Genomic DNA, 27757 nt, shown 5'->3' with positions numbered 1-27757 from the left:
TTGCAGAAAAGTCACGGATTTGCCCTGCAGATTTCATTCAGGGTAATGTGATGAGTGAAAGACGCACCAAAGTCATGTGTGGATTTTGGTGCAGATCTTCTTGCAGAACATTTCTGCTTTTTGTACTTATACCATTAGACCAGTGTTTTCCAACCTTTTCAGCTTTGAGGCACCTCTGGGAAAGCATTTCTACTGCGGCGCACACTTACCAAAGGTGGATGTGGTCAGGACATTGCTTATTCTACTTCCAATACTCTGGGCACCCGGCGACCTCTAGTGCAGTGTTCCCCAACTCCAGTCCTCAGGAACCCCCAACAGGTCATGTTTTCAGGATTTCCTCAGTGTTGCACAGGTGATGTAATTATCATCAGTGCCTCAGACATTACCACAGGTGTTCTTACTATAGGATATCCTGAAAACATGACCTGTTGGTGGTCCCTGAGGAATAGATTTGGGGACCCATGCTCTAGTGAGTGCAATGCCACTGGTCAATTTTGCATCACCTGACCAGCGTCGCTGTACTCACAAGAGACCCCCTAGTGCCTGATGAAGGAGGCACCGAGAGAACGATGACTTCAGAGGTGAGAGGGAGGGTGGTGTCTTCTGAAATCAGCTGCAGAAGCCATACCCTTACCTCTGTAGTTTCTAGAGGATTATGAGGTAAGGCATTTACATATCCATCCCCTCAACTACTTCCCACCATACATTTACAGCATTGGCGGCTGGGTTTTAATGCGGATTTCCATAAATGTACGGCACTGCACCTGCGTCATCAGCAGTGGATGTCTGCTGTACATTGCATTTGACACCGTACTGAAACAGTAGATGCTTGGAACAAACGTCTAGTAAATAAAGTTCGAAAGAGTGAGTTTAAGCAATTTAAGGACACCTGGGATAAATGTATCTATCCTTAAGGGGGTTTTCACATGTAGTGAAATTCCACAATACACTGCAGAATATTCATGTGTATATGCAGATTTTAACACGGAATTGTTGGCAGGGCAGATTTAGGCTTGTGTCTCACTGGCGTAAGCGTATTTACGCGTGCATTTGCACAGTGGGTGTTGCCTATTTGTGTGCACATATACATGTTTTACTGCACTTTTTGTGTACACAAAAAGACATGCAAGCATACTCCCATTCATTGAAATGGGCAATTAGGTAATTAGTTCAATAAGTGCTATTTTCGTGCATAATTGCGCAGGAAAATAAAGCATGTTGCATTTTTTTTTTTTTTTTTTGTGTGCAAACAAAATGTAAGCACAAAATACGCTTATGTGAATAAACCCATTGAAATCAATGGGTTCTATTCACTGCATATTGCAAAACGCTGCGCAAATATGTGACACAGGCCTAACTGCAGAGTGTGAAGTAGATTTTCATGCTGTGGAAAAAAATGTGCCCAAAACCCCTGCGGAAATTGATATGCGGTGCAGAATTTTAATTTGCAGCATGTCAATTAGCTGCAGCAGATTTGCGATGTAGCTTCCATGTCTTCAAATAAGGGTAGGAATTCCACATTAAAATCTGCGTTAAAATCCACATCAAAGTCCACACCAAATGATGTGGATTGCTGCGGAATGTCCGCCACAAACAATTTGTAGCAAATACTGCCCCGTGTGGACATGCCCTAACAGTAACAATCAGTGTTTCCTAAACTCCAGTCCTCACGACCACCCAAGAGGACAACATTTGAGAATATCCTAAGGAGAGAACACCTGTGGCAATGTCTGAGCCACTGAGAATCACTACATCACCTGTGCAATACTGAGGATATCCTGAAAACATGAGCGGTTGGGGGTCCCTGAGGACTGGAGTTGGGGAAACACTGGTATGAATGATTCTCCAGCACAATCAGCAGAAATACCTGTAACAGAGCTCCACCACTGCTCCAAGATTTGACCAGTAGAGGTAATGTTTCAACCATAATCTGCTCTATCTCAAACCCTTGAGTAAACCCAGATTATGGCCAAAATATCACCTCCAATGTATGCATTTTTTTAAAGAGATATGGAATTAAACCATTTCGTATTGACACTTCTCATCTAAAATATATATCTGTCTTAGAATCATAATAAAAAGGAAAAAAATCCAATGTCAGACAAAGAGGATGTGGGCTTTTTCTGGTGTCACTTTATTTTTCTGGCCCAGTCATTTAACCCCTTAGATGCTGCAATGTAATCACAGGGTGCTGATGGATTTTTATGTCAGCTGGTCTCCAGAGGCAGGAGCTAACAGGATGCCTGTTAGCATTACTTTGACAGGCATAATACACTGCAGTACAGAAATATTGCAGTGTACAATATCAGCAAAGGATAAAACACATACAGTCATTGGTATCTCTACAACTGTAACAACCTTCATTATAAAATGAATACATTATGTATCCTGTATGGTGAGAGCTATAAAAAAATAAAATACCTTAAAAAGGAATGCCAGAATTGCTGTTTTCTGTGAATCCCACCTTTCCTAAACATGGAACCTTCCAAAACATGGAATCCCACCTTTCCAAATGTTCACCGAAATATACTATGTGCCAACAAATACTGCTCCGCAAAAAAACAAGCTCCATCAATGGAAAAATAAAAATGTTATGTGTCTTTTAATGGAGGACCCCAAAACAAGTGTTTTCTGTGCAGAATTAGGAAAACAAAAAAACTATATAACTTTGGTACTACTGTGTTTATACTAACCGGCAGAATCCATTTAACCTGTCATTTATACCACATGTGGAATGCTGTAAAAGAAATTAAAAACAATGACAAAAAATAAAAGTACAAGATTATTGTGCCATAAAAACACAATTTGTGATACCAAAAAGAAAAACAGGGCACCATATGGCTATATCAAGGGGAAATAAAGACGTTATGGCTTTTGGAATGAAAAGTTGAAAAAAATGTCAAAAAAAAATTGTGTCCTTAAGGGATCTTTCACACGGTACAGAATAGGCCGCACAACATACTGCAAGTTCCGCAACAAAATCCGCAGACCATCCATCAAGGTTTTGGTATGGAATTGTAAATGGCTTAAAACCTGCCTGCAATCGCACATCAAAATCTTCATATAGACCTGCAGATTTTGGTGTGGAATTCCGCAGCTACGGATTTGGCTGCGTCCTGCGGCGTACTTCCGTCTCACCCCAAGGGGATGAGAATTAATCATGCGCCATAGCACACTGGTAGGTGTGTTATACCAGCAGTCACTATGTGCTACCTGGAGCTCTAGCGCTGACCTTGATCTTCCCGCCATGACCCCAGAATGGATGAAAATTCATGTTGTCTGGGATAATAAAACAGGAAAGTGGTTTCTACGTATTCATCGTCCTGCGCCGTTTCTGCACGAGGGCCAGAGCCTCATTACTGTACACCTGAAGGGTTGTCCTGTCATTGTCACAGTATCCTCTCTCTACCTGCAGCCTGAAGGTGACACTTCTTCCAGGGCATTAAATTCCTTCTGTGAAATTAAACGTGTTTGAGATTAAAAGCGGGAGATGTTGGGGCTGGTGAAATTGTCCTCTGAGTGATATAAATCTGTTAGCCTTGGATGGATGCCCAAATGATCCCATATGCATAGATGAAGAGTAGACTCTCTGTGACTGTCGTGATGTTTTGCTGGGGAGATCCTGCCATTTTTACCGCTCTTTTTTTTTTTTTTTTTACATGTTGCTCCTTCCTATCAATTGTTCTACACAGAACAGGGGCAGCAGTCAATAAATTTAAAGAGAGACACATTTAGGAGCAAGTGAATATGAAGCAATGGATTTTTCACTGAGGGCTGAATGACTGCACTTGGATTAAGAAATCCATTAGACTTTAAAGCTTCAAGTGTTTTTGACGTATTAAAAAAAAATGTGTGCGGCTGCCAGTTTCATCCCCTTGGCTGAAGGCAGCAGAGCAGACAGAATTGCATATAACATTGAAACTTCTTTGTTTAATGAGGCCGAATATAGGAAGACGTACCTTGATTAAATCATTCTGTATATGTAAATAGAGGCCAGCATTTCATAGCCGATCTCTAGGGGCTGCCGTGACATCCACTGATGGAGCCAATTTTCCTATTTCTTCCTCCTTTTTACAAATGCAGTCAGGAAACAGAAAGCAATGTACCCTATAACGGCCATAGAGAAAACATTTTCTCAGCTTGGATAATTCTTAATATAGGCCATATAATTTCTAGCCTATTTAATTACATAACATATTTTATGCTTCATGACCAATTACATTAATAGCTTAATACAGAAGAATATTATCCTCTCTTGATTTGATTATGCAGCCACACAATATGGTATATTTGGTACTTAATTATCATCATCCATTGAGTAGGCTGCCGGGCTAGAACAAACACAGGGCCAATGATGCAGCCTGGGATATTGTGTTTAGATGGCTCCAGCACTTATGTTAATAAAACGGCTGCATGTCTGCCGGCTCGCCATCCTCATATCGCCACTTTACACCATACGGAAACATCTGCTGGACGCCTCCGTTGCAATGGAGTTGAGTGCTGTGGCCCTCTTGGGTGGCATGAGAAATACATAGTCCACTGTAATAAGTCCTTACTAGTGATCATAAATGCTACCCTAGCCTGCCCTGTACCATCTCTGCACATTGGTACCATCTTAGAATACCTGAACCTTTACTAATTCACACATATTTTTGATTAATTGCTGCCTGTATACCTTACCATTCTATAAAGCATATCACATGACATAAATAATGTAACCATGTATATACTGTATATAAAATATAAGGGACTCGAGGAATGGGCTGAGACTGTCCTGAGCTAGGACTAATAATATCACCATGCCTAAAGTGATGGCATCACCAGCTAATCATCTGATTATTAGTGCATTTGATAACAATGCACTCCACTGGCAGCTTAGGGTGTCCAACATGGACCCCATCATTTGCATCTAGCTGAAGTGGCCTGCAGGACCATAAGGCTGATCAGCTCAACCATGCAAGGGATTCTATTCACTGACACAAAAGCAAGTAACATCAACACAATTGTCTGAATTTGCAGCATCTCATGTCTAGGACCAGTTAATGCTAGATATAGACTTAATGATAGTTTAGCCAATCTAACAGTTAATAGTCATCATGAGCTGTAAGGGGTGCAAAAGGTAGCAGTTGCACGCAGACCCCTGAGGGGGGCTATATGCTTGTCTATCTTGTAGGAAAATACTAATTAAGACTGACACAAGGTAGGTGCAGGCACTATTATAGATGTTGCATTGGTACCAAGCAGCTTTAGGATACTCCACTGATGGACATTTGTATCAATAACCTACATCTGTTGTTTACTAACCAATTGTTTCTGACCACTGGAATAGGTGGACATTCTTCACAATTTAACTCAATCATTAGTTTAAAAACTATTGGCCAAGATTTTCCTATATTGGGCAATGCAAATAAACAATAATATTAAGAGTTAATTCAGTTATATGATGAGAACAGAATCCCAGGAGAATATATCAATTGTTGTACAGCAAAATACTGGTGCATGTATGTTGTGTAAAGGAAAACCTCAATGAAAATGATCTTCTTATATGTTGTAGGAAGGTCACATTGGTCTGTGATATTGGACCACCACTGCTTAGCACAATGACAGGGCTCTATAGAAGATTTACACCTATTTGACATGATACATCATTCCAAGCACACTGCCATTCACATCAGCAGGAGTTTGCTTAGAGTATTGTATCAGATTTCCAGTGAGAGATCTCTGAGCAGTATCAAAGGGGTCCAAACTCTTAATAAAGGTTTTACATTCTGGAGATCAGTGGTACAAGCTTCTTAGGCTTCACCAAGGCCATCCTCTTACTAAAGGTCCTTTTAGACAGGCTGATTTATCCTTTGAATGAATGAGTGACGTCATTGGTAGCTCATTAATTCGTGCAGCCTGTTTAGACAGGCAGATACATCGTTGACGTGCTCAAACGAGAAATCATTTAGAATTGTTCAATCTTTCACATTGGCTGTGTAAGTGAATGAGAAGAACTGAATGAGCGCTGTTTAAACTAAACAATAAGGCTGCCTGTCCACAGGCATAGCGATATACCGCAGGAAATCCCCGCCACAGGAGCCGCCACCGGGGAGCAGGAAATAGGCTTACCACAGAGAATCGCGAATCCTGTGAGCGGAGAATCGCTATGATTCTCCGCTTGTGGACGGCGCAGCTGCGCTTTCCATAGCAACGCTATGGAAAGCCTCAGGCAGCATAAATCGCCGGCGGAATCACGCCCCTGGACATGCAGCCTAAGTGAATGAGCCAACGATGATTTTTACGCCTGCATAAAAATAACAACAAATGAAAAGTCAACGATTATCGTTTGTTGGTCGGTCATTGGCTGCATTTATACTAAATGATTATCATGCACTTTCTCTCATTTGAACGATAATCGCTCCGTCTAAAAGCACCTAGAGGGCTCACTTACGGACATATGTATCCCGCATATTATGAGCGCACTTTTCTTGCACTGATTTCTATTGGTCCATTCACATCTTTGGAGGTTTAACATATGCAGCAAATACACTTACACATGCGTTCTTGCTGTGTACCGTGCATTTTATGCCCTTGAAGAATACGGGGTACACATACGCCTGTGTGAGTAAGCTCTTATATGTATGAAATATCAGAAATTCATTAATACTGGATAAATAGGAGACTCTTCACTTGATGGGCGCTAAATCTCTACAGTTCTGAAGAAATAAAAGCTTCATACACAACACTAAAATATAGTCACTACATATATAGTAAGAAGGATTTTTCAAAAATATTTTAACACAAACATGTAAAGCAGGTCAGAAACAGAAATATGACCCCATGATACAACTAGGGTTCTGATTTTATTAAACTAAGACGTAAAGTGATTGCTACTGACAACCTACCAAGTGTTCTGCAGATAGCTTCTATACAATCTATATAAATGCCTAGTGGGATCAATTTTATTTGAATGCATATATTATACTATATGGGAGACCCCACTAATACTCCATGCTCTTTATGTTTTCCAGGTCTGCAGTACATGCCAGGGGACTGTCTTTCTCAGGGTGGTCCTACGAGTATCAGTTTGGTACAACCAGCTCACACTTCTCCCCAGTTGGCATCACACCCTTCCTCAAGACATGGACCACCAGTGCCCTACATCTACCATTAACCATCATGACACATGGAGAATTTGCTCTCCCAGGGATGGCCATGTCTGCACAACCGCCCCCATCACTCTAAACAACCCTAGCTCTTGGAGTCTCATCCTGTGCAGGAACCCCATCACTTATAAGGAACCTCAAGGGAAAATATCATATTTTAAGACTTTTGAACTTTGGTCAGTTTTAAAATTCCAGACAGCTGTGATTTTTTTAAATTTTGTCAATTTTTTTTTTCATCGACAACAAAGGACCAATGAAACAAGACATAAATGTGAAGTCATGGGTTCACTTTAATGCCCATTAAAAAAAAGTCCCCTCTGGAAGCAGAAAGACTCAGAGATATAACTACTGTAGGATAAATCATAGGAACTAAGTTAACTTGTACATTTCTGTTGATTTAAATAGTTTTAGAAGAGACGAAAAAGAGATATCCTTGTTTTTCCACACTATGTGTGTTGTTCCCAAATGAATGACTTGGCTCAGCCAGAACCCCCCTGTCCATGGAAAGCTACAGATTTTTACCTGTGACCAGCGAAGATCAAGGCCAAGACCTGGACTAGAACTATGGTGGTGACAAATGTCTGTGCTCCTGTCCCTCAGCACTACAGGACTATATGGATTGGGGCAGAGATACAGGCATGACATAGACAAATGGAGACACCAACCTTGATGTGGATATATGGAAAAGGGGGGACTTCCTGCAATCTGGTCTTTGCACCAAATGACAGACTGAACTTAATTGTAAACTCAAAGATTGAAGCGTGAGTGAGTATATGGCGGTGAGTGAGCGAGCGTGAGTATTGTGAGTCAGAAGATGAGTGTGAGTGACTGAGAGTAAGGAAGACAATACTGTAACAAAATTTGTTCAGAGTTCGTTCTATTAATGTTTCATGTTAGATATTCTATGTGTTACCTCAATTGAAAAAAGAATGTTCTCCTAGTAAAACCTGCTGTGGGATTGGTATTGTATGTCCATGGATAATTTCTTTCTCAGCACGTGTTCCTCATTAGAGAAAAATGCTGTTACCTTTAAGCTTTGTCAAATTTACATTAAAATACTTGTATGAGGACTGTGAGTTTATGTTTAAAGAAAAAAGGTGTTACAAAAATGCGGTAATAAATATTTCATTTTGAATTTTTTCTGGCGTTTCTGTGTGGACTTAGTTTTGTGTTACATGATGTCATCCGAAAATCCAAAAATAACTCCTGAATCTAAACTCACACAAATATATACATATACATTGTATAGAAATAGATACATAATACGATATACACTATATAGTCACAGATAAACCAAAGCATGCTACAAAAATAAATGCCAAAAAATAAACAAAACAATACCACATATATTTAATACAATAAACAAAGCAAAGCTACACACACAGCAGTATGCAAACACAACACATCATTTATTCATCCACATCAATTCTCTACTTATTCTAGATTTCATTTTATTATTTTTACTCATAATAAATCTTTTCTTTTTTATGTTTTTAATCACTTTAAAAAAAATAAATAAAAATTCATTATTGTCCTTTTCCTAATTATTTATTATTTTTTTAACTCGCGATATCTAAATCATTATTTTATTTCACCAGGGAAAATGAGAACTTTAGGGGGGAGGGCATTTCTGTTTTATTTGCTTCCTTAGGGTAAATTCAGATGGGGTTTTATTTCAACTCTTGAAAAAAATTTTCAGTGATTTTAACTGAATTTTTTGTATGTTATTATTTTGCGCAATTCTTATCCATCTTGCATTGGATTTTTAAGTGTGCAAGAAAAAAAATTGCATGATTGACCAAATGATGTAACTAAAGATTCTGTACACTTTTTTTGATGGTTACCATGGTTACTTGCGATAAAAACTGATCGCAATTGTATCAAACAAGTGAAATCTGTTTTTTAATTGCACTAATAGACTTCAATTGGCGATTTTCGTTCGAAATTTGTACCAAAATAGGACAGGGTGTGATTTTTTTTGCTTTGATTATTTGTCCAAATACAAATAAAGTCCAAATAAATGTGTTTTATTTCCAATTGATTTTGGACAGATGCTCCTTGGTCCAAAAATCGTTTGTGTAAATATACTCTTAAAATTCCTATAGTATTGTGTGTAGAAATTACAGCTATGACCAAATAGCATTTATAACTATATTGTGTGTGTGTATATATATATATATATATATATATATATATATATATATATATATACATATATATATATATGTGTGTGTGTGTGTTATTCTTTTATATACTTTCAATTTTTTATGAGTATTATTATTATGTTCACATTTTTATGGGTGGTTTTATTTTTTGTCGTTTTGCTGCAGTTTGTGTAATGTAGTCTTGAAGCCGTTACCAGGACTGGATCATAAAGAGATAGAAGATATATAGGAAGGAATCTACTATTATTTTTATCCGCTCTAATTTTGGCTTCCAAAACTGCAGAGAGACGGCATGTGTGACATCAAAAATTACTCAAGAATATGTTCAGACTCCGGAGAATGAATTTCTAGTCATCATCACATACAGGGACCTTTCATACAGGACAGCGTTGCGGTATATGCCCTCCTGTGGAATATTCAGCCCCCAAATCCGCACTGCTAATGTACGGATTTTGGTAAAAGGAGTTGAAAGTAGCAGAATCCTGCCGGCAGTTAGCAGTGCGGATTTTGGAGCGGATTTGAGCGCGGAATATTCAGTATGTGAAAGGTCCCCCAGCCGCATCAGTTCTAATCGTTCAACTCCAGTTCATACATAACAAACGAATATTCTGTGCGGCTTCAATATAGCTTCGGAAGAAGAAGAAAATAGATTTATCCTGATCAAATGAAACGAAGATAATAATGAACAAAGTCGGGTAAATGATCCCAGCGCGGGATTTATCTAGCGCTGATGTATGGCTGTAAGCGCTAATGTTCCAGCTGTCTGGCAGTGAAATGGTTAATGAGAAGGGGGTCGGTGGAGCAGCTGTTCTGTTTGGAAGGGGGGTCTCTAGTGATGGGACATTCATTCTTTGCTAAAGAATTTCACACACTCAACAGAATTCACCGCCAATAATATCATGGAGGGCGCAAGTCACCGGCTACCAACTAAGAAGTCAGCGCAGCACAACGCTAGTAGTGGATTCATTAGTACATAAAGTAGGAGATGGTGATATATGTACAGAAAGGAAGCGATTGGATTGATTCGGCTCATCAAAAATTAGTAATGAATCGATATTAATATGTCGCATCCGAATTTTCAAATGTTGAAATAGTCGCTTCTCAACTGCCCAAATGAAATCCTTTTTTTAAGTATTTGCTTTTGATGCAGAAGACAGTTGTGCTCATATACTTGCAGAAATGTCGTTTTTTTGGTTGCCCCTCTAGATGTATATTTATAATGTCGGAGGGTTCTGCTGCTGTTGGATCTGGAGCTTTGAAAGGCGATTTTAATATTAATAGTTTTGGTGTAGAACAGAAGGGAGTGTGCAGCCTGCTCCCCCCCTACCCCCCCAGCCTGCTCCCTTGACAGGGATGATGGATGAGCCTGCTTGCTTCTCATTTCCCAGCCTCCATCCCAGCACCACAGTGACTTGAGCTGCAGCTTCAGAACAAGGAAAGCAAAATAAACAAACACCCTTTGGCCTCCACGCATCGATTTCTAAATCATTAGGAATCAATTACTGCTCTCAATATTTCTTATTTTGCTTAAATAAAATATTCAGATGATGGAAAAGGTTTGAGATGAGGAGAGGCTCTTACTGGAAATGATCTCCCTGTTCTGGGTGGTGGTGGTAACCTTGAGCCTGTTCCTGGAGATATAGGTAGCATCGCATACCAGGAATAATCCCTGCTCCCCAAGCTGCAACTAATGGCCTTTACATACATTCCAAGCACTCACCCCCAGCACTACAATATATATATATATATATATATATATATATATATATATATATATATATATATATATATATATATATATATATATATATACACACACACATATTTACATTCTACCATGGTTCAGGCTACAACACCCCCCCCCCCCATTTCTCTCCTATATAAAGGTTTCTATGGTCACCCTGGGTCTGTATGTGTGGGAGGGTCAGTGTTGGGTGCCCGAGAGAAAACTGCTCAGCCAAGATCATTTATCAACGTCACCCACATAATGATCCTCTCTGCAGCTTGCTATTGATGGGGATAATTACATTAGCCAAGACTGACTGATCAATGCAGAAAACACACTCAACAAAACTTCTTCACTGGGCCATGAAGCCAGGGCCCCCCCATGTGCCCCCCAAATGTGAAGGGGCGAGAGAAAGGAGGAAGAGGCCACTGCAGCAAACAGTGAGAACCATTTCAGATCACACAGCATTATCTGGGTCCATTTATGCTGTAAGATCGCGATTATCATGTTAAAATAAAGAAAATCTCATAATTAAATATATCACATATGCATTTATTATCCATCTAGCTGTTTTTTATTATTTATCTTTGTATTTAATGTGATATTTATTCGTTTTCCGTTTTGTTGGTTTATATTGCATACAATAAACATGTATTGTAGTCCTGCAGATGTGCAGTACATTACAACTACTATCCGAATGTCCCAGAGATTGTATGCACCCCTCATGCCACTACCAGCTGCAGACTCTTTACAGAACTACTAGAATATGATATGTAACCAAAATGCTTGCACCCATTTCCTACTGACACTCGATAGATTTCAATTATTCCTTATTACTAGTCACTGTTTATAGCACAGGAAGGAAAAATGAATAAAAGAAGATGGATGGATGGATGGATGAATGGATGGATAGATGGATAGATGGATAGATAGATAGATAGATAGATAGATAGATAGATAGATAGATAGATAGATAGATAGATAGATAGATAGATAGATAGATAGAAGAAAAAAATAACTGTAGGAACCAAAGTAGAATAGTTACTTTAGGCAATCTTATAGAATAAAATACTAAATAAATACTAATCTCTAGTTACATACATATGTTAAGTAACTGGACAAATAATTATTTCCTGACCAAGTAAATGCAGAAATCACCACAGATAGCTGATAGATAAATTCACAAAGATATGATAGATTAATTATTTGATAGATAGATAAATAGATAGATAGATATGAGATAGATAGATAGATAGATAGATAGATAGATAGATAGATAGATAGATAGATAGATGGATGTCATATCACATTGTCACCAGACAAAACATGTAAAATTGTAAAGACAGTGTGAACCGAAGCAGAATATCTACTTTAGGGAGTATATGTAATAATAACTACATATATTAAGTGATGCATTCATTTTATGTTTTATTCTGGTACAGATTATTAGCTTCTGGCAAAATAAAAACAAAAGATCTAGATAGATGAGATTTAAGACAGAAAGATCTAAAGATAGATAGATAGATAGATAGATAGATAGATAGATAGATAGGACATAGATAGATAGAGAGATAGATAGGACATAGATAGATAGATAGATAGATAGATAGATAGATAGATAGATAGATAGATAGATAGATAGAATGAGCTATAAAAGTTTTCTCAAACTACAGTTCTGCGACAGAAATTCTTTTCTAAATAACTTTATAGGGGGACACGAGGGGTTAACTCCCATACCCTTTCCCTGTATGAGGGGAGCTCTGATTAATAACTAGCAGGCTCTTGGTGAGGGCTTTTTCTGCCCGATTGCCTTTGTGAATTAGAGACAATTCCTTCACACTCCAGTAATGTTCTGCAGCTAGAAGATGACTGACACTTCCACACACTCTCTCCCTGCCTCACACCTAATAAGGGGGCAGGGGTCCCAATTAGCCAGCCAGGCCTAATATTTACATGTATGATAATACAGTGTGCTGCAGAATTACACCCCACCTCCAAAAAGAGAAATAAACTAGAGGAAGACTATGAAATATTACTGTATGCAATGAGATTAGCTTCTCCTCTCCTCTACCAGTCTCAGCATCCTTTATCTACAATCAGCTCCAAGGTTTAATTAGGGGTCCTCAGGCTGATCTGATAATTTCTTATTAGCTTCTATTCACTAAATGGGATTGCAAGGCTCTAGAGAAGGAATAGGTTGCATGGTACCACCCAATGCTTAGGTCAGGAACTGCCACAGGCTGCCTCTATTAACCTATTCACTGGCAGAAGAGCTAACAATTCATACCTACAGTGGTAGAAAAAGGAAAGTAGAGTGTAAACTGGCTAAAAACCTAATATAATTAGCTATATGAGCATTAATGATAATTGCAGCATCTGTGATAGTCTGCACCATTAGTCTGGACACGTATTAGTTGTACAGATGAAAGTGTAGTGGTAAATCCTTAAATCATAGCATTTACTTTTATCCAAGGAAAGTCCATGTAGGGGCAATGCAAATGCACAAATTATGGAGGAAATCCTCTAATGGGAGATGTTTATTCATGAACTCCTCCAACCAATGACTCCCTGATGGCACTGGTTCTCTATAGAGTCACCATGGTCAGAACTGGCACTGCCTTTTCCTAGCTACACTGTCACTTGGTTCTAACAATTGCTGGCTTCACAGTGCTCAGACCCCACTGATTAGAAATTAACTGAATATATTTGTAATATGCCTTCAGTGTTTGTGTTGAGACAACCCATTTAAGGCCTCCTTCACACACTATTTTTGCAGTGTTTTTAAATTCTTGTTCAGAAAAGACATGCCTTTCAAACCTTTTCATGGCACTTTTGAAAGTATTTTTGGTGGCATTTTTTTATTTTGCAACATTTTTATACATGCTCAAATCCTATGTAATAGCCTTTGGGAAAAGCATATCTATACCCAGAGCATGCAGTGCTTTGAAAATATACCACACACCCAAAAACCAAAATGTTTTGTTATATACTTTTATATTTCACTGTAGACTTAAAAGTAACATCTTGCTGCTGCATTTTTGAGCTAAAAAAACACCATTAAAATGCCACAAAAATGCAGCAAAGTGTTGCATATGAATGTAGCCTAAAAAGGTTTTTGTTATCCAAGTGAATTTTGCTGAAACCCCTTTACTGTGTCTTCTGCATAAAAATAGCTTTCCAAATATACACACAGTCTTGAAAAAGACTGCTTCACTCCATAAATGAATGACATCTATGATGACCTCACTACACATCACCATGGAAGTCAATAACTTCACATTGTAGCGCAGTTCCAAGTATACAATATCACAGTGCCATGGTATAACTAGCTGCCATGGTCAAGGGAGTTCAAGTAGGAAGTCATGTCAGGTGGACTGGGAGAAGAGGAGCAATCTTTTTAATATTGTAATTGTATTTGAAAGGTTTTTGTCTGCACAGTAGGTGTTGTTTTACACACAGTTGTTTTTGTAGCCGTTTTTGATGTCGTTTTTTGAGCTGAAGCCAGAAGTGGATCCAGTAGGAAGAAGTATAAGGTTTTTTTTACTTTTCCCATATCTTTGGAATCCATTTCTGGCTTTGGCTCAAAAACTGCAATAAAAGCTGCCAAAAAATAACCTGTGTGTAAAACTCCCTTTAGGCTGGTACCAGATGAGTGTATTGTAACACGTCCGAAATACGGATCTGTAATATGGACATGTTATAGATAACATTACAACCACATGCCATCAGTATTTGATCTGTATTTGCCTCTGTATATTTGATTTTCTACTGGGCAAATACGGATTCATATTTGCCCATAGAAAATAATAGCAATATGGAGGCAAAAATAGATCATGCTGTGTTTTTAAAAAATGGGTATGAAAAATACGGCCATGTGAATAGATGCATAGATGTACATTAGCGCCATATTATGGTATGCAAAACACGGACCAAATACAGAGCTAAAATACACTCATCTGAAAGTGACCTTAGAGTGATTTGTGAAAAAAGCTGCAGTTTTTGTGGAAGTTTTTCACACTGTTTTTATCAGCCAGAAGTGGCTTGAAAATATATAAGAAGTATAAAGGAATGAAGGATGTTAACATTTTTCCATCTACTGAATCCACTTCTGGCTTTGGCACAAAAACATCATCAAACACTGCAGTAGGGTTTTTCCCCCCAAAAAAACTCTGCATGTGAAACCATCTTAAAGGGGTATCTCAAAAATTCACCAAATCTCTAAAAATCCATTTAACAACAAAAGCAAATAAAGAAAATCAACTTTTAATTAAAATTTGAAAAACTTCCCTGAAACTCTTTTAATGGAGTAGATTGTACGGTTTTATCACTATAAACATAGAGATCATGATTAATGTTTATGGTCATACCATGAGGGGAAAAATTTCACCTAGTTCCATCCTTGCACCATTAACCAGAGAGTTCTAGTTATTCCAAATCTACCAGAAAGTTTTAGCAGCCACAGGTTCTCTGCTTCCAAAGCAAGATAGTAATTTATCCAAAGTAATTTTGATAATTTTGACAGATGTAGCAGAGCTCAGTTTGTCATTTGGCATAATGTATTATAGGTGGTTGGCATTATCTAAATTTATTTAGTTAATACAATGTGAAAACTTCAGTTCTTCCACATTAGACACAATTTCACCTATTGCTGTGAAGCTGCCTGATTATACAAAATCTAAAGAACTTAACTAATGTTATGGGGAGCTGCATAAAAGCTATTGAACCTCAGTGCCCCCTTGCTTTATTACTTGGATCACTCCTGCTGGCAAAGGGTAAGATGTTCATAAAAATATATTAATGAATTGCTGTTTATTAAGGGGAGGTCACATAGGGACACTGCTGGGAGAGGTGACCACTGATCACCCCTCTATTCCCAATACAAAAGAATCAGCTAAAACACACAATATCATATTTATAGCACATTCAGCTACATAATAATTACTGGAGACCTTGTGGCCAAGATGAAGAAAGAACTGAGATGACTCCAAATGATGCCTGTACTTGTCCTTGAAAGAGGGAAATTGCATCTTATTGTGGATTATAAGTGGATAATGAGGTAGATGCATTGTCATTGTACTGCTGTACCTGCACCAGCACACACCCCATACATCATGTCCTGCTCACAGCAGGCCATGCTCAGCAGGGGCCCCCTGACATTGTCTGAGGTTGCTGCTGTAGGGTATATATCATCTCACAGTATACAGGATGCCCACCTGCCAGAGGATCAGCACAGATCATGCACACTCTCTATCATTATCATGAATTTAATGTTTTTAAATATGGAAATTCCTAGAACATGTAAGGAAAGGGTTAAACATTTCCCAACTCTTAATCAGAGCAGCAGGGCTGGTATGTAAGCTGTGGTTAGTTTACCTTTATATCACAGTGTTTGGTATTTTCTCATTAGCAGGAATTATGTTTGTACATTTAGTTACATTGTAAAGTGGAGAATTGACACAAGGACACGAGCTGCCCTGTGCAGTCCTCTGATGGAGCAGACACAACCTCCGAGCGCCTCCTGCCGCTCGCTTGCAGTACTTGTAGCCAGAGGCTGCAGAATTCTCTATCTCCTCACCAGAGGGAGTTTTTACAACTTTCACCACATCTAAGCAAACAAATAGAAGGAAAATAACAATAAAGCATCCGCTGCCTGCCCCAGGAGACAGTGCACACAGAAGGTTCCCTGGCACCCCAGCACTGCGGTGCCCACACCCACTGTATGTCACCCTTATCAATTCCTTACCATGCAACCAAAACAATACAGTGACCCTGTCCCCCAATGTATCTTGCTGCCCCTGGTATATGAACTCCTCTGATCCAAGTATCCCCTCCTCTACCAATGCAGATTGCTCCTGTGCCCTTTACTCATAATGCAGCTTCTTCTTGTTTTATTACCCTTCCACAAAATACCCCCCCCCCCCATCTTTCTCCAGCTAATGCAGACTGGTCCTGCCCCTTACCTCCCCATGTATCCTGTACTGGACATCACACATCCTCATGCTTCTTCTGCTGAATGCTAATCACAATCTTTTTCTGCAACGCTGTTTACAATTCCCTATTCATTTTACATACAGACTGACCTGTTACTATGCACATTAACGGGTTAACAGTAGTGCCAGTTGTTCTGCCCCACGAAGTGTGCGCAATCTCCTCATCATATATGTGCCAGATTACACACTGCAATAATAATGCATGCAATTTATAGTGCAGATTGATAAATATACAGATTATGAAATGTGTACAATTATACACTGGGATGATAATAGTCATTTATAAGATGTGCAGCAAAACACTGCAATAATAACCATAGATGACGATTAGTATTATAATGACCTAGTTATTATTATACTAATATCTATATATGCACTGTAATAATAAACACAGATGATAACGATGATCGTTAGTAATTCTGTGCGGTTTTCACATTGCAGTAAACACAATGACATTATTACTATATGGCAGATTTGGATGATAAACAGATATGTAGATTTGCAGGATTGTACCCAGATTTATTTAGCAGGATCAGTGTTAAAAAAACATTTAAAAAATTACAAATAATAAATAAATAAAGAAGTGCCCCCTCCCAGCACAGTATGGCCGGGTCAGAGAAATTAGAAGAGCTGCAACAACAAGTCCTACGAGCAGCCAGCGCCGAGTACACGGAGGAGTCACACACGGCTGTACGCGGCTCCATACTTCACCCTCTCTGCACAATCCTGCCCCTACTAGTTATAGCTCAATTGTAGACGGGATCTTCGGATTGTGTACCTCCAAGTATACAGATGTAGCAGAGCCGAGAATGTCACTACAGCGTTTCTTCTATCATATATTATATTGTATGCAGGGTGGGAAGAAGTGAGGAGAATATATACTGTGTGTTTGTGTGTATATATATATATATATCGCATAATAGTTTCTGTAACATTATGTTACACATAATAATGTGAGCAATAAACAGACAGATGGATATTGTAATCTATCTAACATGTATGTGTTTATCGATCTGATATCAATCTATGTATCTATCCATCTCTCATATCTATCTATCTATCTCTCATATCTATCTATCTATCTCATATTTCTCTCTCTCTCATCTATCTATCTACATCTGCTATCTACCTACCTACCTACCTCCATCCATCCATCTATCTATCTATCTATCTATCTATCTATCTATCTATCTGATATCTAGTGATATCTATCTGATATCTAGTGATATCTATTTGATATCTAGTGATATCTATCTATCTAGCAATATCAGATTATCTATCTATCTGATATCTATCATCTATCTGATATCTAGTGATATCAGATATCTATCTAGCTACCTATCTGATATCTATTGATATCTATCTATCTATCCATCATGCATCATGTGTTGAGTATGAGGTATTTAAGCCATACATTACATACAGTGTCTATATATGTACAGTATACATGTCTATATTACAAGTGCAGGGTCATTTATAGGCAGATCTGCATAGGCTACAAATCACATTGTGTGTATACAGCTATATGCAGGATACAGTGCAGCAGTAAATATTAGTAGAATGCAGGGTCGTATAAGGAGCCATCTATATATCTATGTACAGCTGTATGAGGTGTACAGTGCTGCAGTATATGATAGCACTGTGCAGGGTGACATATATATATATATACATCTATATACAGTACATATGACTATACAGCTGTATGATTTGTACAGTGCAGGATCACATGCTGTACATATCCAACTGCGTGAGCTGTACAATCTTGTAGTATATAATCGTACTGTGCAAGATCACACTTATATCTATATAAAGTACATATGTATATACAGCCACATGTATTATACAACAACCTATTGTCTAGGTGCCCTCTTCTAATGGCACAGTATATGTGTTAGGGTGCCTTGGCCCTTGCGAGAACATCACACGTTTTTTGAGCAATGTGAGAGTGAGTGAAAGCACAGAATTATGCTTTTCAATGGTTTCATTCACATCTGCGATGTTTTCACTCATGCAATGTTGCGAGATTTGTAAATCGCAGCATGTCGTATCTTTCTGCGTTTTGCTTTTTTAAATTGCCCATGGAAACTCTGTTTTATTGCATCGCAATGCACCAACTTGCGATTTTCATGCAGTGTGTTTTTAGCACTATGAACTCCTATTGTCTATTGCGAGAAAAACACAAGTGACAGCGATGTTTTTACGAGACAAAGCAGTGATATTTTATTGCGGCAATATCGCGATTGCCAGTGTGAAACTACCCTAGATTGTTAGCTCCTATGACCAGTGAATAGTTTTTCACCCTTTAGTGCCCTACTGTATAGGGACCTTTCACACGGGTGGAATTTTTCCGCATTTCACACCGCTTCCCGCAGTAAATTCCGCACTAAAATCCACATGGCTCTGTGCAAAGTTTGATGCAGAACGAAGATGGCTTAGTTCTGCTGTCGATTCCGTATTACAATCCACAATGAGGATTGCACGTTTTGGTGCAGAATTCACAGTGTCAGATTAAGGTGTGGATTTTTGGTGCCAAAACATTTTGCCCATGTGACAGGTCCCCAAGGGTGCTTTCACATGGTACAATATATTCTGCAAATTATGCTCTTCTTCAAAATACAGCACCAAAATGCAAACTGCTAATGTGCTGATTTTGATGTGGAAATGAAAATGGCAGAGTTCTGCCCGTAATTCTGAATCAAAATCCGCATTTAGTCGTGCAGAATTCTGGGACGGTATATTCTGCAATATTGCTGTGAAATATTCTGTCCCGTTTGAAAGCACACTAACGCTGTACATGCCTCACCATTAAAACAACCTTCCGGGCTGCACCTACGTCTCTGACCACCTGATGCATACTGTGTACTAGTATGCATTAGTCTAAGACACTACCCCTGCTTTGGTTAACCAGAGCTGCCCACACGAGCAGTGCTGACCAGTCAGAGCAGCATGTAGTGTCTTAGACTACCAATGCATATTATGCACAGTGTGCATCAGATAGTCAGAGGAGCAGTTCAGCCATCTTTGTTTATTCAGGACCAGAGGGAAAAGGGAAACCTCTGATAAGAATCCATCTTGGTGTTCAGTATGAAGAGGTTTTCACATCATTAAAGCGACCCTCCGGGCCTGGAAACGCAAACGTGTATGAAGCGTTTCTCAGATTACCTGATGCACAATCTGCATAGCATTCATCGGTAGTCTAAGGCACTACATGTTGTTCTGACTGGTCAGCACTGCTCGTGTGGGCTGCACTGGTCAATCAAAGTAGGTGTAGTGTGGCCATCTTTGTCTCTTCAGGCCCGAAGGGTCGCTTTAAGACTAGGGCTGCCCAGCTACAGGTACTTTGCATAGGGTGACTCTACACTAATCTCTGCTTCCTAGAGCAGAATTTCCCATACTCCGGTCCTCAGGACCCCCAACAGGTCAGATTTTCAGGATTTCCTCAGTATTACAAGGTGACATAATGATTGTCAGTGCCTCAGACATGTGTGCTCTCTAAAGGAAAGTAACCTGTTGAGGTGGTGAGGACCGGAGTTTTGGAGACACAGCCCTGGAGAGTACACGGTGCATCTGCAACGCTGCCATTGACCTAACAATTGTTAGCTAACTGAACAGTGTTACAGCTATGGAAGTAAAGATGATTGATTCTTCCTGATGGAAAGTTGCTACATAGGTCCAAACCCATGGTTCTTGCTTCAAAGTTTATCTGGATTCTTACTGGCCATATGTAAAAGCATAGTGTTTGAGACAATACATGGGGCAAAGCAGATGCTTAATATTTCACACAACAGGGATCATCCATTGAAAGGACTGTTGTTAAAGTGGGAAATATCCTTTCATATTGGTCCCCTCTCTACTGTGATCATATCTATAAATCTACGGCCTGCGTGTGGTAATAATAATAAACTTATCATCAACAGTGTACTACTCTATCATTAATTCTAATCCCTGGCAAAAATCTAGAAGACTATGATGTGAGGTGCAGTGATCTGGATCAGGGCAGAATATTGGCCAGGTGAGACACTGATACTGTATTCTTTTCTGACTATCCAATTATTTATATGGATATAATTGTATTTGGTAGAGTAGACCTGGCTATAAGGACCTGGATGATGTGGATAATTGGTCTGAACTGGCCATTTATATCTGGCTATAGACCAGTATCGCCCCAACCAGAGTCTACCAGGAACTTGGGGTCCCCTCAACCCTAATCAGGTCTTCTCCAGAACGGAACCTGTAAACTTACCATCAGGAAGGCAAACCAATTTTAGCTGCTTGGTGATGCTTTTCATGACAGCAAGCATATCTAAGTCTAATTATAACCCTGGATAAGAATTATACAATGCTTCACTAGTGACTAGAAGCTTCTTTGAGGCAGAAAGAGCATTAGGGGTTCGCCAGGAGCTGTAACATCTTTCAGGAGTTCCCCTGCGGTAAACATGTTGGGAATCACTGCCATAAACCTACAGACTTCACCACAATGTGGCAAGTATACAAGATATTTCTTTAAAGAGTAGCTGCACTTTCAACTAACTTTTGACATGTTATAGAAACATGTAAAAAGTATTGATCAATGTGGATCCTGCTGCTGAGACCCCTGCTGATTGCTAGAATGAAGGGGCTGCAGCGCTTATCTAAGCACTGTGCCCCCTTGGCTGTTTTTGCTGCTTTTTAGTTCCTAGCAGCTAGAGACAGCCTCATAGGGGTCTATGGAAGCTTTCTACAGACCTCTATGTGGGCCATTTTCAGCCGGCAGAAAGAACCGAAAAGCATCGAAGAGAGCCGAGTGGGCACAGTGCCCAGGTGAGCACTGCAGCCCCTTTATACTAGTGATTAGGGACGGTATCAGCAGAGGAACCACCACTGATCAATACTTTTGACATGTCTCTGTGACATATCAAAAGTTAGTTGAACACGTAGCTACTTTTTAAAGATAATCTATCATTACCTTCGAGCCCCATAAACTATGTTATGGGTCCCAAAGATAAGAAAACAGGGAGTCTGGGGAACCGTGTTTCATACTCACCAGGTGCTATGTGCCCACAAAGTTGGCACAAATAACAGTGTGACTCTTTAGGGCTCCGTTCAGAATTTTCATCACTTTTTTGGAGGAAAGAAAGTGTCTGTTTTTTCCCCCCATTGATTTCAATGGGTTGTCAAAAAAATGGAAAGTAAATGGAAAGGCTTTCATTTGCTTCCACTCCAGCGGTTTTCCACTTTTTTGGACAGAAAAATACCGCAGTCTGCAGCATCTTCAGTCTTCGAAATTTTTCTGCACCATGTAAGGCCACCTGACACAGGTGGATTTGCATTGTAACATCTGGAGCGGGATTCCACCTACGGATTCTGCAGCAAATCCAGCCCATAGCATGCTATGACAATATGCGATTTCCTGCCAACAAACGGAAATCAATTGCGATTTTCCATTCGCGGGGGAGAAATCGCAGCATGCTGCAATTTTGTGCGGGCTACGCCTGGCTGGCTTCCATTGAAGTCAATGGAAGTCATCCGTACCGTGGCCATTCTGCAGTCATCATTGCAGAATGGTCGCTGGAGCCGCGTCATCGCCATAGCGATGTTGCGGCAACCTCTGTACTGTGCATGTGCTCTTTTGCAGCAGAGGAGGAAGATGGCAGAGAGGTAAGCTGGGGTCACTGACCGGGCACTGGGTCCGACTCGCCCATGCGCAGGAGACCTAAAAAAGACTTTTTAAATCCTTGCCACAAGGCTTGTAAATACAATGTAATTTCTGTAGCAATTCTGCCAGAGGATATTCCACAGCATGTCCACTATGTGTGAAGGCAGCCTAAGAGTATGTTCACACATCACGGATTTGATGTGGGACGTCAGCTGCAGATTTCATGTTGAAATTCCACAGTACAATGTAAGTGAACGGAGTTTTAAAAAAGCCCCCAAAATCTGCAGCCATGATGAAGATTTTCAAATCCTCAGCATGCTCTAATTGTTACCCTGTTTCCCCCAAAATAATACCTACTCAAAAAATAAGACCAAGTCTAATTTTTGGGGAAGCTTGAAATATAAGCCCTACCTCAAAAATAAGCCCTAGTAGTACTATATTAAAAAAGAGGTTTGGCGCAGTCCTCAGCCGCTTGTACAACATCACTTCCTGGTTACAGGATTCATCAATCCCACCCCTAGGAAGGATGGCTGATTCTTTGACCAGTGCTCAGCCAATCAATGCAGCACTGGATGAACCAACAGCAGCTATTGCATTGGTTCATCCAGTGCTGCACTGATTGGCTGAGCAGCGGTCGAAGAACCAATCACAGCCATCACTTCCTGGAGATGGGATTTATGAATCCTGTAACCAGCAAGTGATGTTGTATGAGTGGCCAAGGACTTCAGGAAGCGGGGCAGAGCTGTGGAGAGCACCGGAAGGACCCGAACCGAGGCTGCTAGGTAAGCATAATAAGATCTACCCCCAAAATAAGACCTAGCGCCTCTTTAGGGGCAAAATCTATATAAGACAGGGTCTTATTTTGGGGGAAACGTGGTACAAAAATGCAGAAGAGTTTTACATTGAAATTTATTTATTGCACTGCAAAGATTGAATTTTGCATTAAAAACTGCGATGTGTGAACAGATCCTAAGTGTTTATAAATGTTTTAAAATGTCAGCATTAAATTTTCGCCTATATTGGAAAACAAACTAATGAAATAGAAGCAGCATATTGATAAACCATGCTGCAAGCAATATGATAGGTATGAACTATTACACAGTGATTCTTGTAATCCAGGATCCAATAATCTAAAGCACTTGATAATCCAGCATTTGCTTCTGGCACAGAACGCTGAGGCCTCGTTCAGATGACCGTTTTTTGCCGCGATTTGCGGATGCGCATGCGATCTGCGTATATATAGAATCATTGCTTCGCAATGGGATCGGTCACATGGCCGCTTTTTATGCGGATGTCCGATAAATTATAGGACACGAGGAATCGCAGATCGCGCCTATCTGCATTCTGCGATTCCTTGTGTTCTATATATGCGCTCAATGTGGCCGGTGGCAGCAGCGCTGACCCCATTGAGAACAAATACTACAAAGATCATTCTCCTCTGCCACAGCTGTAACAGCTGTGGCAGAGAAGAACGATGTTCGCCCATTGAATTCAATGGAGCCGGCAATACAGCCGGCTCAATTGAAAGCAATGGGCTGCCGGCGAGCGCTGGATGAATTTTCAGGAAGAGCTTAAAAATATAAGAAAATATATATACTCACCTTGTCCCTGCAGCTGGAGTTCAGCCACGGCCGGCAGTTCTCCTGAACTGCTCTGTGTAGTATTCAGCAGGCGGGGATTTAAAATCCTCGCCTGCTGAATGGGCTGCCTCTGATTGGTCACAGCCCTCACCAATCAGAGGCAGCTCTCACTCACCCATGCTGAATGGGCTGCCTCTGATTGGTCACAGCCCTCACCAATCAAAGGCAGCTCTCACTCACCCATGAATGAATGGGTGAGTGAGAGCTGCCTCTGATTGGTGAGGGCTGTGACCAATCAGAGACAGCCCATTCAGCAGGCGGGGATTTTTAGTTCAGGAGAACTGCCGGCGGCTGCGGCTGAACTCCAGCTGCAGAGACAAGGTGAGTATATATATTTTTTTATTTTTACACATTTTTGGATGTTTTTCAGGGAAGGGCTTATATTTTTAAGCCCTTCCCGAAAATTCATCCAGCGCTCGCCGGCAGCCCATTGCTTTCAATGGAGCCGGCTGTACTGCCGGCTCCATTGAATTTCAATGGGTTGGACAGCGCTCCTTTGATCGGGCCCGTTTCGCCGAAAACGCTGCTAGCTGCAGATTTTTCGGCGATTCGTCGGCCCGGTCACGTGATTTGCGGAGGCCTGAGGCTGCGTTTACGCAGGGCTTTTTCTGTTGCAGTTTTTGATCACAATTAGAGATGAGCGAGCGTAGTTGCTAAGGAAGATTAGTCGAGCGAGTATTGCCATTTTCAAGTACATGCCCGCTCGTGCCAAAAGATTTGGGGGCCGGCGGGGGCGAGCGGTGAGTTGCGGGAGTGAGCATGGGGGAGCGGGGGGGGGGAGAGAGATCTCCCCCCCGTTCCTCCCCGCTCTCCCCCGCCGCCCCCTGAATCCTTTTGGCACGAGCGAGCATGTACTCGAAAGTGGCAATACTCGCTCGACTAATTTGCTTTAGCAAGTACGCTCGCTCATCTCTCATCAGAATAAAAAACTGTATAAAAAAAACAGTGTTTTCTTGATGCAGTTTTTAATTTTGATTGAAGACTGCAAAAATCAAATGCCACGTGTGAACGCAGCCTAATAGATTAATATGATGTGGCGTTTTAGAAGAAAATTCACAGACTGAGCAGAAATAACTCCTTAGGTAATTCTTATTAACAGTTGATTGTTCTCAGCAAGAGAAACCAAGTAATCTTGTAGATATGATACCTTTTATTGGCTAACAAAAATACATGACGGTACCAAATCTTTGTTTTTATTAACAGTTGTAATGGCAGATTTTGTGCTAACTTTAATATTGTGCTTTGTTCCTTAAGGTTCTGTGCTCATGCATACTGGAAGGGAGGTGGGGAGGTGTTATATATGGAGCGTCAATGGCAGACATGCCAGTTCTGGTGTGCTCTGGTGGATCAAGATGCAGGGCTGTGGGCACAGGTCCTACTACAGGATATTTGGCCCTCATGCAGACTAGTAGCCCGCTGGAGGTCATTTTGCAGGCCTCTGCAAATACCAGTTCTGGTACTGGGTTGATGCCCTTCCACGTCGCGGTAATGTTCAGCTCTCTTTGTGCAGTAACAGCAGTGTCCTGGTAACCAGTGGTGAATTAAGGGGGCCACTTGCCTGGGCCTGTACACACAACTTCCTTCCCCCACCACCACACATACAACACCCTTTACCCCAGTAGAATATTGTATAGTAAAACATTAAATAAGCAACCACAACAATAACCATTTGGTGTAGATTTGATGTGGATCTGCGCCAGATTTAACCCCTTCAATTGTGCAGATTGGTACCAAAATCCACATCAAAATCTAAAATCAAATGGTGTGGATTTTGGTGCAGATTTACTGTGGATTTTTCCACAACAAACGCAACACATATGAATTTGCCTACCACGCCCCCTCCCCGCCAAAAAATCATAGCCCTTATAATGTGGTGGGCTTAGATACAGCAGCTCAGCTTTATTATACCTCTAAGCAATAGCTATCATATAACGTAATCAAATACTGGTTCTACATGGGAATAGTGATTACAGTGCAGTTACCTCCAGTGAACTCAGGTGATGTTATCTGTGTTTGGAATTGTCCATATTTGGTTTTCTTTTCCCTAGGCCCAGACTGAGAGTTTTTCCAGCCAGGATTCACCTTTGTGCACTCTCCTCATCCTGATGCTGCAAACCCTAATCAGCATTTTAGTATGCACCTATTGCACTGCTTAGCAACGGTTTACTCTCCCTAGCAGCACGCGCCCATAGACATAACATAGGAACTTTGGGATGCCCTCACAGGTCACTCGATGTACCAAAGTCAAATTTAATGACTTCACGGTGACAGTGAGGATATCACTAATGTAATGACACCTAAATAGAGATGAGCGAGCACCAAAATGCTCGGGTGCTCGTTACTCGGGACGAAATTATCGCGATGCTCGAGGGTTCGTTTCGAGTAACGAACCCCATTGAAGTCAATGGGCGACCCGAGCATTTTTGTATATCGCCGATGCTCGCTAAGGTTTTCATTTGTGAAAATCTGGGCAATTCAAGAAAGTGATGGGAACGACACAGCAACGGATGGGGCAGGCGAGGGGCTACATGTTGGGCTGCATCTCAAGTTCCCAGGTCCCACTATTAAGCCACAATAGCGGCAAGAGTGGGCCCCCCCCCCCTCCCAACAACTTTTACTTCTGAAAAGCCCTCATTAGCAATGCATACCTTAGCTAAGCACCACACTACCTCCAACAAAGCACAATCACTGCCTGCATGACACTCCGCTGCCACTTCTCCTGGGTTACATGCTGCCCAACCCCCCGCACGACCCAGTGTCCACAGCGCACACCAAATTGTCCCTGCGCAGCCTTCAGCTGCCCTCATGCCACGCCACACTCATGTCTATTTATAAGTGCGTCTGCCATGAGGAGGAACCGCAGGCACACACTGCAGAGGGTTGGCACGGCTAGGCAGCGACCCTCTTTAAAAGGGGCAGGGCGATAGCCCACAATGCTGTACAGAAGCAATGAGAAATATAATCCTGTGCCACCGCTATCATGAGCTGCACACGTGGGCATAGCAATGGGGAACCTATGTGCCACACACTATTCATTCTGTCAAGGTGTCTGCAAGCCCCAGTCAGACCGCGGTTTTTTATAAATAGTCACAGGCAGGTACAACTCCGCAATGGGAATTCCGTGTGCTCCCACAGCATGGGTGGCTCCCAGGAAGCCACCGGTGGTACATAAATATATCCCATTGCATTGCCCATCACAGCTGATGTAACGTCAGCTTTAATGCAGGTGGGCAAAAAATTAATTGGATTACACTGTAGGCGAGGGCCCCAAAAAATTGGTGTACCAACAGTACTAATGTACCTCAGAAAAATTGCCCATGCCCAACCAAGAGGGCAGGTGAAACCCATTAATCGCTTTGGTTAATGGGCTTAATTGGTAACTAGGCCTGGAGGCAGCCCAGTTAAAATAAAAATTGGTTCAGGTGCAAGTTTCAACGCTTTAATGAGCATTGA

At 40.7% G+C, this 27757-nt stretch overlaps 1 protein-coding gene across 7 annotated transcripts in view; it reads left to right on the top strand.

Annotated features, from left to right (window-relative positions):
* MEIS2 (Meis homeobox 2) overlaps positions 1 to 7153 on the top strand; it is a 137603-nt gene extending 130450 nt beyond the window's left edge. For all 7 annotated transcript variants that reach the window (XM_066608592.1, XM_066608594.1, XM_066608593.1 and 4 more), the window contains exon 13: positions 7014 to 7153. The gene's annotated coding sequence lies outside the window, so the exon portion shown is untranslated. The remainder of the gene's footprint in view (positions 1 to 7013) is intronic.
* Positions 7154 to 27757: the final 20604 nt, after the last annotated feature.

This window comes from Eleutherodactylus coqui, chromosome 6, assembly GCF_035609145.1.
Source record: "Eleutherodactylus coqui strain aEleCoq1 chromosome 6, aEleCoq1.hap1, whole genome shotgun sequence".
Taxonomy (NCBI): domain Eukaryota; kingdom Metazoa; phylum Chordata; class Amphibia; order Anura; family Eleutherodactylidae; genus Eleutherodactylus; species Eleutherodactylus coqui.
Note: the sequence above shows the minus strand (reverse complement) of the source record. Positions and strands in the feature narration are given on the sequence as shown.